The 14,668-nt window shown below is 39.8% G+C and overlaps 1 protein-coding gene across 4 annotated transcripts in view; it reads right to left on the bottom strand.

The window, feature by feature from the left end:
- Pgant9 (polypeptide N-acetylgalactosaminyltransferase 9) overlaps nucleotides 1-14,668 on the bottom strand; it is a 294,438-nt gene that overhangs the window by 212,530 nt on the left and 67,240 nt on the right. For all 4 annotated transcript variants that reach the window (XM_072011612.1, XM_072011610.1, XM_072011607.1 and 1 more), the window contains one exon: nucleotides 4,086-4,158. The gene's annotated coding sequence lies outside the window, so the exon portion shown is untranslated. The remainder of the gene's footprint in view (nucleotides 1-4,085; nucleotides 4,159-14,668) is intronic.

The following is a 14,668-nucleotide window of genomic DNA, read 5'->3' as shown; positions in this document are numbered from 1 at the left end:
TGTATACTACAAACAGAGTGACATTACTAAAAAATTAGTTAAATATATCTATTTGTATAGGAAACGCAGATTAGTAAAATTCATCGCAATTGAAAATTTGTCCGCGGCTTAAACGTACAGTTCCATGAAAGGCGATGGATATTGCGGAAGTTTTGAACCAGACTGTACAACTTACCTAATATACTCAACACTATATTTAAAAAACGTAAACCATATGATAGGTTAACAAAGGCACGTTCAACGAGAAGAGCGGGTAATCAGGAAAAATTAACGATGTTTAATCGGCCACGACCGGGGAATACAAATCGTCAATTTCTTAGCGAGCAGGCCGGCGTGTCTTCTATAACGACAAATAATGGTTCGCGATCGATCATGTCTGGTCTGGGTTTTACAGACCTTTTAAGCGCGCACGTACCGCTGGCAGACGATACGAGGAGAAGTCTAATGAACTCGACGACGCGAGCGCTCTATCACTCTTTCCCAACCCATTCCTGGTCCTTTTTTCTTGCCACGCGAGCCCGCTACAAAAATCCTCGTCATCATGCAGATTTATGCCCGTGAAACGAAACTTTTTCGCACGTAGAACCAGAGCCAAACTTCTTAACCGATGGTAAAAACGTTATTAAATGACCGGTCGATTTTTCCGACGCTTTTTAACTCCAGCTTACAACTACTTCCACCCTCGCGTTCTCTTTTTTATTACAATAAAATCGTTCTTATTGCTACACACTGCAATCGTTCTTTTTTTATTTTTCTTTTTTTTATTTTTTATTTTTTTTTTTTTTTTTTTCGATGAAATATAGAAAACGAAGTAAATCCGAAAGTATCATCGTTCTATGGATGATTTATCGAAGTGAGAAGGCATAGGAATTTCCTACGCCGGAATAAACTTATGATGACAGCTTTCGTTTTTATCCTTCTGCGATAAGGGAGAGTGGAAATGACCCATTTTATTTTTATAAGATGTAAAACACCGTAGAATGATTTATGACGGATAAGACACTGTATGAATGTTACACGATGGATTATGTTCCCTTTTTATTTTGCTTTTTAGTCGGAGACACGCGAAACGACTTGCTTTATCTTATTTACAGTTATTATTAATTTATGGAAAATATTCAAATATGAACAATCTCGTCACCTTCTAATTTTCTCTTCTCTCTCCTTTTTCTCTTTTTTTTTTTTTTTTGGTTTTAAACAATGTAATAAGAGATGGTTATTCTGTGAAAATTATACGAGATACATAGAGAGATATAGACCCTCTTGCGATTATTTTACAATGGACAAACTTGCGACTCTGATTTCCTCTTTCGCTTTAATAAAGTACGATGGAAACGATTTGTTTTACTTTTGTAAGAGTTATGCGAGGTGTAAAGAATTATAAGTTGGTTTATGATAGACGAAATCCATCTTGCGTGAAGGGAACAGGCTTTCGAGAGATCATTAATATTCATGCCGGCTGGATGAGGTATCTGTGTCGTGCTTTTTTCCCCTTGCACTCGACGCGTTATTTTTCCATAAAGGGATTACGCGAACGAATACTATTTACAGGTTTCTCGATTGCCGCCACACGGCAGAAAAGAGAAGGAGAGCAACGTGATTTCCAACTCTCGCGTTTGATAAACGAGACATTCTGAATTTTGGATTTAACAGCGATTTTTATGCAGATTGGACCGAATTACTATGATAATGCGGTATTATAATTCCCATTTACATAATGTATTAACAATGCTTATAATAACCAGCTTGTTGTTTGCATCGTTCCCCTTTCGATGATGTTTCTTCCGATTTTATCGTCTCTAACGACTTCTAATTAACGTTTATTAGAAAGTTAATCTCGCGGATCGTGCTTTGACAATTTGTTTAATAACATGTTTCTCTACTTATTTTTATACTCTAAGCTTACCGACTGCTGCAAAACATCCGATTATTCGACCTCAAATTTAAAAATTCCTTCTCCAGTGTTTAATCACAGTACGTCGTATTTTCCGTAAATTTAAAGAAACATCCACTTGAAATATTTCTAATTTAATTTTCAAACTCATCTTTAGTATCCTACCAAATATTCCAACCAAAAATATTTTGCCAATCTTCTCAAACGAACAAAAAAATTATGGTCCGGGACGCTCGAATCGTTGTGCTCCAGTTACTCTCAAATCGTTGTTCGCGATCCATCGACGCGATACCTCTACGTTAATTTGGTCTGATTCGAGCAATTAGAAACCGCATTTGCCACGCGGAACAACGCTGTCGCGCAACACTCAGGCTTATTCGTGCTGTACATACCCGAAATATGGCGCAACTTGGTCAAGATTCTGCGAAGATCGCGGGCTTGTTGGTTGTCGGCTATGGACAAAGGGAAATCCGCAAACTGAGGCCGGGGAATTTCATATCGTTGCTCCTTTGTTCGCCGTAACAACCGCCGTTTGACTCACCCCTGCCAGAAACTTCCGGAGATCACAAACTTGGACGTGTAATTGTTTTAACGGTCCGATTCGTGACGTGTATCTTGATTGGAAGGAAACTATGAGACGAGTAGATTGGTCGAAACTACGCCAAAGTACGTCTTTATAGGAGCTTCAATTTTCCAAGTTCGCCAAGTTCCGAGAATCGAATACGGCCATAGATGTCAGCCACTTGTCTACCATGCGATGCTCGCGAATTTTGTTCCAAGAAGAACAAAAGAAACCGTAAGAAAATTTAATATTCTCGTTGATTCATCGAAGAAAACGATTTACGTTTGATCGTGTAACGTACGTTTTCAACGCTATTCCGCGAGATTATTTAACAAAAGATATTCGTGGCGCCTTCAAACAATTTCAAACATCTTGACAGGCACGAAGCAAAATGTGGATATAACTCGACGCAATATCAAGCGATCGTTTCTACTCGCCGCAGAGTTTTATCTCGACCCTTCAACCCTAACTGGAAGAAGAATACAAAAGAAAGGAGGAACTTAATCAGAATCTCTGAAAGAAGTATCCCTATCCATCCCCGTTAATCCCACGCGATCATTCCCCAAACAGCATTCTCTAAGCAGTATCCTTTCCCTGGGAGCATCCCCTGTATACAGACCGAGAAACTACCCTCGATTACCACCAAAGTCTACCCAGTAGGAACCATTTTCCACTTTTTTCGCCCCGCAAACTGCTTGATTTTGGGCTTACAAGCGGCTCGTTTATTTACAACGCGTCGCAGAGATACCCGGCGATACCTTCCCTTTTTTTCCCAGGGAAGCATTATTTAGAGGCGGCCACTTATATTCGCGGTTGCAACGAGTCAGCCATTATAATTCTCCGGAGGTAAATAACCACGGAGCTTACCCTCGTATCGCTCGTTTTCATAAATCGAGCCACGGGATCTTTGTACAAAAGGAACGGCGAACGTAGCGAGCAGAGGCTAGAAAGCAGCCAAGAGGAGGAGCCAGGGAACAGGGAGGAGGCTTGATAATGAAGCCACGAAGATACACGGAGGTATCGTGAAATAAATCCACAGCAACGAACGAATGATAAAGCACTGGAGGTGGGAGAGGCGATTCTCGAAGAACAGTAGTACAGTGTTATCGAAGTGGGAACGCGGCGACTAAGCAGAAATATAATGCTCCGCGCTAGTCTCTTGACCCTGCCATACAAGAGCGCTTAACGAACTGTAAATCATCCTCGAGAGCTTTGATGAAATGGTCCATTTGTGAGGCAACCCCATCTTCAAAGAAGGACGAACTTCTTCGGGACTATGTTTGTAGACTGTGATGTTCGGGAAAGGGTTTCGAAGAACTACAAGTTCGGGAGATTGTGAAGAAATATGTAGAGCTACTTATCGTGATTCTGAGAAAAATTTGCATTGTTAATTGCAATTGGAAATCTACGCCTCGACGATCGAATAAATGAAACTGACGTGGTAAATTTAAAAGATGGAAAAGTCGTCGACCGATCTCGAGTGGTTGGATAGACAACCGTATCGAACTCTGTGAATAGGAATTCTTCGCTGAAATTTGAGAATTTCAGGAGGAATAAAAGAATGAGAAAAGAATCTTCTACTCGGAAGCCGGTACAATCAACTTCCCTCGGTGTACCACAAACACTTACCCTTTCACAACCGAAGCGGAACTTCCCTCTAGCGTAATTTTCTTTCCAACGAGGTTTCCTGACCGCTCGAATTCTGAAACATAAAAAAAACGAGAGAACCGATTAGCCACGGTGAATACCCGGTTTCGTTCGTGATTTTATCGAAATTATTGCGTCTTTCCGTCTACCACGAACTAAGTTTCTCCCTGTTCGTACCGGTGGCTGTATTAAAAATTCAAAGATACCGTCGGGGCGGTTAGGACGACCGACAGAAGGAAAGAGAGAATTGAAAGAGAAATCGAACTTCTAACTCGGTTGCGGCGTCGACGAAAAACCACCCCTGACCTTCGAGCATCTCTAGAGACGATCGTTCCTTTCCTCTTTCATCCCGAAGGATTCTTTGCCTTTCCCTCTCGACAAGAAGTTTCATTCGTCTGCAGCGCTTTCAGCCGCCTTCCCTTCGTAACTGGCAAAGAAATGTATTATATCGACCACCTCCCTCCGGAAATAGCGTGAGAAGTACGAACCCTTTCGGAAGAGCTCCTCTTCGGTTAGGTCTGTTTCGCGTTGGTATACACGCGTATACGCTTGTGAGAGATGTTAGGAAAGCAACGAGAAGCTATGGTTTCTTATTTAATCTTTCAAAGTTCAAACGAACGCCGTCAATCACGTAAAGAGAGTTGCGAAACTTGTTCCTCGTGCTTCGATTTGATCTAGTGGCCCATAGATTTCTAAACCTCCATCTTTTCAAATATTCAAACATTCGATATTCGTTTCAAATTTTCAAACCTTCGAATACGTTTCACTTCTTACTTCATAAAAAAGAGGAGAAATTTCAAAATTAAAATTAAAGTTCAAATTTCTTAATTCTGAAATTTAGAAGATTGCCAAATTCCAAACGTGAAATGAAAATATCTGTCTCGGAAATCTTCGCGTAAATCCCATCGCATCAATTACGTACACTACCGAACGTGACTGGTTATGTCAGATGGAGAATTCGATTTTAATTGGAATTCCATGCCAGAGAATATTTTTCGAGATGGAGAAACGAGAGAAAATATAGTTCTGGATAAAACGGATAAAAAAAAAGATCAAGAATCATAAAGACGGGCTTCGAAATAAGGAGAGTCGACGATTATCGACAGCTGTCGACGATATCTAGATTCTAAAAGACTCGAGTAGAAATCATCGATCATATATTACGGTAGAAGATACCAGAGGTTCATAAAGTGACCCAGTTTTGAGCAATTGTGTTTCTTTTTTCTTGGTACAGAATAAAATTTTACAACGCGGCAAAGTCACATTTGAAGAATATTATATTGGAAGTCACGCAGAATCATTCCTTCGAATTCCAGAGCGATAAGAGTGTCTCTTTGTTTTTCACGACGCGTAAGTTTTAACTTAAAGTAAGAAGAAAATTAAATTCATTTACATTTTACGCGTCATACATAACAATAAAAGGAACTTTATACAATTGCTCGCTGAAATCCTTAATGTTACTTTCAATTCAGATTTGCGTATCTTTTTTTGTATCATATTCCGATTTCGTTAACTCAATAAATAGATCCTATCGTATAAGTTCAAATTTCTACAAATTATTATACAATGAAAATCATAAATATCTGCTCCAATAAATCGTTTACAATACACTGAACGATATTTAGCGATTTATTCGTAGATTCTTTTATACCAAACAAATATAAATAATACCTATTTGATTCGAAGATGACAAATATCTATGTTGCAAACCGAACTGACAAATTTCATCGGATGAAATATGTTTCCAAGAGTGTGTCACCGTTGATCGCCTCTGAACTGTACAGTTTGTAATTCTACGCGATAAATCTTGCTTCCCATGGTAGACAAATTTTAACAAACGCAAATAATCGACTATTCTTTCGCATTAACGCAAAACATTTCCGTGACAATATGGAGTTTTCATTGCCTGTCCGTACAAACGGTTGCACGATTTCACTGTAACGATAAATAAAAAAAATAATTTCCTAGAAAATTTCGATACGTCGTCCTTTGCTCGAAATTAAAAAATAAACAACATTTTGCGACAGTTAACTTGATATATTCTTTACGCAGCTCGCTCGTCAAACGTCCAAACTTCAGAATTTTTAAATCAGAGTTTCGAAATTTAATTTATCTATATTAGCCATCTTCTAGGAATATTTTTGTCGTGTATTTCACTAAATGGATTTCTGAAACTCGATCGAATATCCCGAACTAACGTTCCACGCAAGCTGAACAATTCTGACAAATGAAATCTCGGTGCGATTCAATTACGACAACATTTGAAACTTATCAAAATCCAGCGAGTAGGAAGTGGTTCGCTAACGTAGAACGATCCGATAAAAATTAATTAGCTACCATGACCTTACTCGGCGAGGATAATCGCGCGTGTTGCACCTTTTTATCGTTCTTATGCACACGATAGGAAACGAGAAACCGTAACCCTGACGTCGCCGTTAAAACGACGTTCCTTCCACGTTCCATTGTTGCCAATCAAGCAACTTCTTCTAGTCGACGATAATTGGAACGAGCCACACCGGCGTCCAATAACGAATTTCAAAACGTGCACAATCGCGTGGTAATGACTACGGGTAAATGGATCTGTCGCAATTGCAATTAACGTTACGTTACGATTAATATCGAGTCAACGAAGCATCCGCGCGTTTTCCACGAAATCGCGTTTAATCGAACCGAACTGGTGAAATATAGACGGTCTCTCGTCGATTCCAAGATTCTCGATCATTCTCGTGAGAACTCGCCCGTTCATTTGCGATCGTAGATCAACGTTTTCAGAAAAAGCATCCAAATGACAAATACCGTGTACGACATACGTAATTTTCATCGCGACACATAAAACTACGTGAACGTATTCTTCGCCCTTATTCCGAGGAATAACCGGAACCATCTTTCTAAGGCATTATCCGAAAAACGCGTCTAGAGAAGAAACAGGAGAGAAGACCCCTCGACTTACGATTACCCAAATCGTCTCTAAACCGTCGTCTTCAAAATGAAGTCAACATTTCCATCTCGAGCGGAGACGGTTCTTTGGGAAATTTTTCACAGCTCGCTCACGTCTTCCATTAGGTTACTTGGCGGATAGTTCGGTTACGTGAGCTTTTGTGCGCGGCCGCGAATCTCACGGACCCGTCTACAGACACCCTCTATTACGTTTCACCGGGAAATTTCCCTTACAACATCGTACTTCGTTCGCCAGGTCGCGTGTAACCGTGCCACTTTTCCTCCGCGTTTTGCCTGAAATTCACCTACCCGCACGCACACCCTTCGTAATTCGCCCGCGAAACTTTCTTGCGTTTCTACAGGCTATATGTAAATAAGCTGACTAGGGCGTGTGCGCGCGGAACACTCCGTGTATAGACGATTATTAAAACAGCCATTATACGCGTGCGTGACATTGTAGCCCGCGTGGAAACGAGAACGCAGATGGAAGACCATAGCAAACTCGAACGACGCTCTTACGTTTAATATACATAGCGTTCCGACTTTAATACGCTACAAGCGAAAATAAGAAAATAAGTTTTGCGCAAAGTTATCATCCTACGCTTTGTACTACACCGCGTTCATAATCAGAGCCGCGTTTGCCACTAGGCACAAAGTAAGCACGTGCCTAAGGCCCGCTGAAGAAAGAGACCCGGAGAAAGGTATTGGAAAACGCTGCATGAAATAAACAAATCCACTGTCTTTGATTTCGAACTTTAATTGAAGGAATAAATACCAATAATGTTACTTATCGCAAAATACAAAACGATCTGCTCGATCTTTTACGGTAAGTGTCTTAAAAAAGAATTACGTTGACGTTGAAACAGCAGTAAACAGAGTATCCATAAGCGAAATTGAAAAGCCAATTGTTCGAGTAGAAATGGCTACGTTATTTCATAAGCTGGATGAATTCAAATTTGCTGCAGTAATATATTTGGAGAATGCTTTTAAATAGAATAAATGCTGCTAGCAAATCGTTGCAGTCATCCACATGTTTAATATTTACGATGATATCGCTATATGGTAGCAATTTTATTAAAAATATCTGTAATAATTTCAAGGAGATTGAAAATCAAGCTGAAAATATCATTCCAATTAAATATAAAAAAAGCGCCGACTAACAAAACAAATATTTATCGATTACGAGAACGTACACTTAGGAGACGAAGCTTTTAGAGCAAACATATTTTATACAGTTCATAGTAGAATAGAATCTGATTTATGCAGAAGAGGTGCTACGTAAAGGTACAAACGATAAATTTAAATTTATGTACTTACATATATATATTATAAATTTGTATCGAATGAATTTATAGGAAATAAATTCAAAGTGGAAACGAAACAATTTAATATATTAAATAAGGCTGAGAGCACAGTCCTGGCTTCTGATAGATTGAATTTTACAATCGAAAAGAAAATGTTTCGCGTTAAATTCCGACTACCGTCCGATATAACATCAACCTCTCAATACCATTCCATCATGTAACCATCTCATAACGCTTCGTTGAATTAAAAAACGAACCAAAAATATACAACGTTGGTAGGAATTCCCGTTCGCGAACAATTCGATGAATCGATAAGCCGAGGCTAACCAAGCGACTATGAAAAGATTTTATTCGCGAGTCTCGGCCTTTCAACTAGATGGACTTGGTTGGGCGAATTTATCGAGCAGGCCGTTCTTTTATGATGCATGAGATTTCCTCGATCTATGGATAATGGAACGGGAAATAAAGTGCGAACAATTCCGTCACTCCTTGTTCGCTTCGAGTCGCGACGTTCTCGCGCGAGCAAGTATGCACGCACGTGAGCTCGCATGCTCACGCACTCGTACATTGTTTGTGTGGCAAGTGCAGACGCGGGAAAATGCAAATCGGTGCATGAAACTGCGGGACAATCGGTTTAAAATTATACGATATAGGAAGCTATAGCGCGGTTGAATCGTTTTAGGAGAGAACGCGTGTCAGGCGTGATACGTTCCCTTGTTTTCTTTTTACGAAAATGGAACGCGAAAGCTGGATGAGCACGTGAAACTTTTGAAAGATTTTGGACGATAGTAAAACGATAGCGCGATATAAAATAAAATGGTATTTTGGCGGAGGGAAGATATACCTGCGTTTTCTATCACTTTAATTGATATTTTTGGAAAAATAATACTTAAAAGTTGAACTATTGAAGTTTTGGACAAATCGACGCTATATCGTGCAGTGTAAAATAAAATGAAGGTTTGCCTTGTCTTCGTTGATTTTTGGCCTTAATTTTCCGAATGATTGAACTCCGATCCGACTCAGTTTCAGTTCAATTAGATCGTAATGTTATCCTATTCTCTTCGTCTATAGTTAATTGGTGAAATTAATATCGCGATAGATTGTAGCCAGTATCCTACTGGTTACATATTGCGTGATTGCAAAATAACAAATAGTTGAGGTAGTCAACAAAATTGTAATTTCTCGCAATTAAGATGATACCTGGATGGATGATATTGTGTGCAAAGGCAATATAAAACCGCAGTTTTCTAAAAGGTGAACAAAAAGATCACGTATTAATCACTTCCAAGTGATTTTCCTCCCATAATAATCTTACGAAAGTAGTCAATTAAAAGTAATTAATTAAAAAGTGGGAGTTACTGCTTCCTTTATCGATTGTAATTAATTTCAAACCGTAAATGTGCACGCGATCCTAATAAATGTGCACATCGGAATCCTTAATTTTCTCGAAGCCTGACAAGCCGCCTGCGCCGCTACGAAATCAATTAAGTGGTAATCTACCGGCACATCAAATAAATTTAATCACTGTCGGGCGTCGACAGAATCCCGGAATTCCATTCGTCAGTGTCGCAAAGTCAACTTTGCCACGGTTACAACGAAATAGCGTCATAAACGAGCATCGATAACGAGCACAATTAATTAGCGCGATTTTTTGCCTTTTACAGTCGTCGAGTGAGCTCGGAACCTACATCAATCTGTTGCAAATACCAGGCTGTATACCATTTTTCTTTCTCTTTTCTTTTTCTTTTATTAATTTTTCATCGCGCTATAAAAATTTCTAATTCAAAGATGAGCCGGTTATTAGGTTAGAGGGAAAGAATTTCCATGGATTAATGTCTCAATTAGGACGACCAGGTACAGGCGAAACGATTCGTTACTGGTTAAATTACATAGGTGTCCGATCGGTAGTGGCAAGTTAGAGATAAGAAAATCGCGTGAAGAGGCAAATTGGAGGATCAGCCAGGCGAACATAATACGCGCAATTCGCATAATGCACACGTATCGGTAATAAGAAGTGGTCTTGGCAATTAGCGTCGAATAATTAAAGGGTCGTTAATCCCTTTACGGGCGGCTACGCTAAAATACATCGAGCCGGGGAGAGGTAGAAGAGGAAAGCAAGTCCAGAAATCTTGGAAGACTGGTCGAGGCTTGGCTCGAAATTGTAGAAACTATCGATCGTTTCGGGAGCTACGTCTTAATTCTTGCCAGCGTTTCTACGCGGAATGCAATAATCGTACGTTAAACGTGACACGGCTCGCCATATAATTAATGTCATGTGAGAGGCGAGTGTCGCGTTACAATGCATTCGCAATGTCGTTGAAGCACCGTAATTACCGTGAGTTTGTCTTGCCTCCCCTGACAACAAGCCCTGACAAAGAAATATAGCAAAAACGTTACACTTTTTCGAGAGAAGGGGGGACGGGGGTTTGCAGCGTGGTTTGTTTCAAGTTCTGGGACTTGTTTTTTCACTGCGACAAATGTTCGTGGAAAGAGAGGTAGCTAAGTGAGACAAATAACAGTAATAACATTTGCTAATATTGGTTAAGTGAGATATACCGCGTAGTAATGATATTTGGTTGCATTATACTTATATCATGTAACGTGCATATTCTTCCAAATTAGGCAATAGCTACGGTATACCTTTGGGAGTTAATAATTTTATAAAGTTTCTAAATTTATACTACATCTCGCGCCATTGTGAATTGTTACCTCTCTTTCTTAAATTTTTCTGTCTAGCTATACTGTCCGTTATTTCGTCATATTCCCATTACTCGTAATATTTCGAAATAATCGAACTTATGAAATAAAAGAAGACAAAGATTTCAGAGACATCGAAGACTAACCTGCAGTCGGGTTTCTCTGGTACTTACCACGCGGTACAATTCCTTGGATCGATATTAAAAGCCGCGTGGCGCTAAATATCACGAGACAAAGGCATGCAAATGTTCGCGAGGATAACAAGTGCGGGAGGAACGTAGGGGACTGGGTTCGATGCGCGAGAAAGCGCGAACGCAACCGGTGCTTTTATTTTCGTAAATTATTTTAACCGTGTGTGTGCAGCATGCGCGAGCCTACGTTTTACAAACAGCAAAAAGTGAACGAGAACAAAAGAAGCACGGAGGAAGAAGAGGACCGAGGAAAAAAAGGGACTCGTGCACTCGTTACCGCTGGACGAACATATGAAAAATGCATGACGCCGGAAGGATCGTTATGCTAATTCGTTCGACGCCGCGGCAGTTTCGTGTACAAACTTGCTAGCCACGTCTACACACACGCGTGCAACACCATCGATCGTAATTAAACCTGTCCATCAGATTTCCATCGGGCGGCTGCTCGATTTCCACTTTCATCGTGTGTCACTTCACCGCTGTCACGGTGTCAGAAAGGGGGTTTCGCTAAGTTAGCTCCAAGGGTAGCTTCTAATAATAACGATATTCTATGTATGCGGAGGGTAGAACTTAATGGTGAAATGGGAAATTTCGCTGAAATTGTTTTAATCGATATCTCTGGGTTAACGTTTCTTAGAATTTTGTGAATTCTGATGCGTCTCGGTGATATGACAGCGAGTGACGGTTTCAATTAACCAGTATAAATATAACGAGGAAAAATACTTTTTGGGCTATAACGATCTTTACGTTATTATCTAAAGTTCTGGAAAATTTTCTCTAATGTCGTTGAAAAAATTGAACATCGATGTAATAGCCGAAGGTTAACTTAACCTGAACGTTTGCTTGCAGAAAGGTAATAAACTTGACCAGGATTTTTCAATCCTACTTTCCTAAAGACTAGAACAGATGATAATGAATCGGTATAAAAGTAAATTGAGCGTACCGCGTGCATTTTTAATTACATTCCTCGAGCCTCGATGATGAATCTTGATGAATGTATAAATTACTGGAATGCATGAGCGCGCAAGCATGCTTCGAGATGCTTTAACACTGTATGATTCGGTAATCACTATTAAAGCACTCCTTTTATTTTTATATCTTAATTATGCTTCTAGCTACGGATATTTAATATTCTTCTGTGGAACGAAACATCTCCACTTTGTTACCACATTCGTTAAACAAAAACATTTAACAATAGTACTTGGTTTACGTGGCTAATGACGTTTGATCTTTCTACCAAATTCTCTGTGATCGACGCCGTAACTATTATATATTTACGGTATATTTGATGAAGTACGTATGTACAGATAATATATTGATACGAATCGGGTACTTTATTCGCCGATGGTTCCGTCGAACATCATTCCGGTTCGACTAAATTCGCGATTTTCTTACACGTATCTACCGAAAGATATATTTCAATCAGAAGACACGTAGCGCGTTCCGATATTCCACCAGAAACCAGCGCTTTGTCTGTATCCACTCATACGTAAAGCACAAAACCGAGCTACTTATACCGTGATTCGACAAATCTCCCCTCAGTATCTGTAATCCACAGTGCGTTTAATATTCATACATTCAAACGAAGATACCTAGCCATCATTACCCAACGATTACTATATCCCTGGAAATTTCACCGGCGTTAAAATTCGACCGAATGCGTTCTGATTCAACCGAAATATTAACAACATTGATAGGGAATATTTCACAACTACGGCTCAATTAAAGATAAAGCGCTAATTGATGAAATTTGTCTAATCAACATGCGCGCATAGTCCATATATAGAGCTCACTAAAGTTACCAGAAGTTTAAAAATTTAATACCAAGCGCGGAACATACAAAAAATTAAGAATGCATTTATTTTTAAACTATGGATCTTTCGATCTATTTATTAAATATATCGTAACACGTTATCCTATTTTGGACCTCCAATGAATAAACTAATTGTTTCAAGCATCGCGGATAATCTATACGATGTTCCAATGCGGATTAAACATTCAAAGAGCTGAATATAAATTTGCCGAACTACGGTATACAGGATGTTGCAATTCAGAAACGTTATATAAAGTGCAATAAAACCGTGCAACTAATCCACGCAAATCTAACGTACTTTCCTTTTACCATATTGTCCTTTTGCGCGTTCGAACAATAGTAAGATCGGAAAATGAAAATTCGACCGCAACAGAATTAACAAGTAGCTTAACCATGAGCTGGCGATGTTCTTGCGATTGTGGAACTCTATCCATCCCGATGCATACGGAAATTGGGTCGAAGCGGAAGCCAAACGTCGACCACGGCGAGGAGGTCAACGAGAGAAAGTTAGTAGAATCGGTGTGTGCTTTGGTCGAGTCAGTAGAATGGATACGGTTGCCGGGAAAATCTGCGAAAATCAGGTAAACGGAGACGGATAATAACTGTTGAACCATCGAATCCAGCGGAACTGTTCTCCGGAATAATAAACGAGCCGAAATTTCCGAGGGAATCATCCAGAATCCGTTCGACGAACGTACATAACTTCTAGTTTTAGTAAGGCGATTTTCTAGCAGCTCCCTCAACACGAACCCAGCCCCAAACGATCCTCGCGTCTCCGATAATTGTACGAACTGTGTTAAGCGGCAGATGGTAAGTCGGATTATCGGGGAAAACTTTATGCATCCCTACGTACGGGGAAGAAATATTCATACGTTCGTGACGAGGGTTTCGCCGGAAGAAGGTGAAGATCGTAACGTTAATCCGACAACGCGGCCGTGAGATCCTTTGTTAGTGTTTATCGAGATTATGAGGAGCTCAGCGATTTTGCGTTGGAAAATGAATGTAAAGCGGTATAAATAAAATATCTTGTTACTCGTAACTACCGTAGAAAGTTCGTTGAATAACGTCATGTTAGCTGCGGATAAAATGATAATATTATATAAGAGAGTAAAATGAAAGAAAAGTGTTTCGGAAGTTTCGCCAGACCAGAAGGTTCGCCAGTCCACCGAGAAAGGTTACGTACGATATGATAGGAAATGAAAGAAATAAATGGCAGATAACCTAGAATACGACTGGAATGTAAAATAAATAAGAAACGACCAAGAAATATCTTAAACAACGAATGAAAAAACACGGATGAACGTCAATAGAGGAAATTATTCGAATATAATTTTTCTAGTTTCTGATATGCGAAGGGATACGACACTGCGGATGACAGTAATGAAAGGGCAAAGTTTGCGGGTCTGAGGCAATATAGAAAATCAGGATGGATTATCCGACAAGAAGACGACGCTGCTTTTCCGTGTGCTCAGCAAAGAAACGCGGGAAATATGCGGGGGATGCGAAAAGTTGTGGTACGATAGGAAGGAGGAGAGGAGAAAGCTGGTCGGCTCTTGTAAGCACGAAGAAGAATCGATGTTCGCCAACAAAGTGGTAATGCCGGGCCATCTGCTATTCGCCGGA

Source organism: Bombus fervidus, chromosome 10 (assembly GCF_041682495.2).
Source record: "Bombus fervidus isolate BK054 chromosome 10, iyBomFerv1, whole genome shotgun sequence".
Lineage (NCBI taxonomy): Eukaryota > Metazoa > Arthropoda > Insecta > Hymenoptera > Apidae > Bombus > Bombus fervidus.
This window is presented reverse-complemented; position numbering and strand designations above follow the sequence as displayed.